Consider the following 788-nt stretch of genomic DNA (forward strand, 5'->3'; position numbering starts at 1 on the left):
TGCAACCACTACCTCCTGGGTTCAAGTGATTCTCATGCCTAGCCTCCTGAGTAGCTGGGACTACAGGTGCCCGCCAGCACGCCTGGCTATTTTTTGTATTTTTAGTAGAGACAGGGTTTCATCATTTTGGCCAGGCTGGTCTCGAACTCCTGACCTCAGGTGATCCACCTGCCTTGCCCTCCCAAAGTGCTGGAATTACAGGCATAAGCCATTGCAGCTGGCTGCAAAGCATGAATTTTTTTATTAGCTCAATGTTGTTGAAATGTTAGAGCAGTATTTGAGAAATCTGGTTTAGTATATGACCTGGAGTAAATTGCCTTTCTATGTTTCTTCATGATCATTTACCCATATAGTAGCAGAAATTTTATATGTATTTTGGGCATCCAGGGATTAAATATATAAGATTTATAGGCTGGGCATGGTGGCTCACACCTGTAATCCCAGCACTTTGGGAGGCCAAGGCGGGCGGATCACCTAAGGTCAGTAATTTGAGACCACCCTGGCCAGTATGGCAAAACCCCATCTCTATTAGCCAGGCGTGGTGGCTCATGCCTGTAAATCTCCGCTACTTGGGAGGCTGAGGCAGGAAAATTGCTTGAAACTGGGAGGCGGAGGTTGCAGTGAGCCAAGATCACGCCACTGCACTCCAGCCTGGGTGACAGAGTGAGACTCCATCTCAAAAAAAAAAAAAAAAAAAAAAAAAAAAAAAAAAAAAAAAAATCTGTGGTTCTTTGGCCTGGAAAGAGAACCCAGTTTGCTCATTTGTTTTCTTACCTCTTCCTAAGATT

General features: G+C 44.7%; 1 protein-coding gene across 3 annotated transcripts in view; it reads left to right on the forward strand.

The window, feature by feature from the left end:
* CDKL3 (cyclin-dependent kinase-like 3) overlaps positions 1–788 on the forward strand; it is an 89,352-nt gene that overhangs the window by 83,802 nt on the left and 4,762 nt on the right. The gene's annotated exons all lie outside the window — the stretch shown is intronic.

Source organism: Mandrillus leucophaeus, unplaced genomic scaffold, assembly GCF_000951045.1.
Source record: "Mandrillus leucophaeus isolate KB7577 unplaced genomic scaffold, Mleu.le_1.0 Scaffold88, whole genome shotgun sequence".
Taxonomy (NCBI): domain Eukaryota; kingdom Metazoa; phylum Chordata; class Mammalia; order Primates; family Cercopithecidae; genus Mandrillus; species Mandrillus leucophaeus.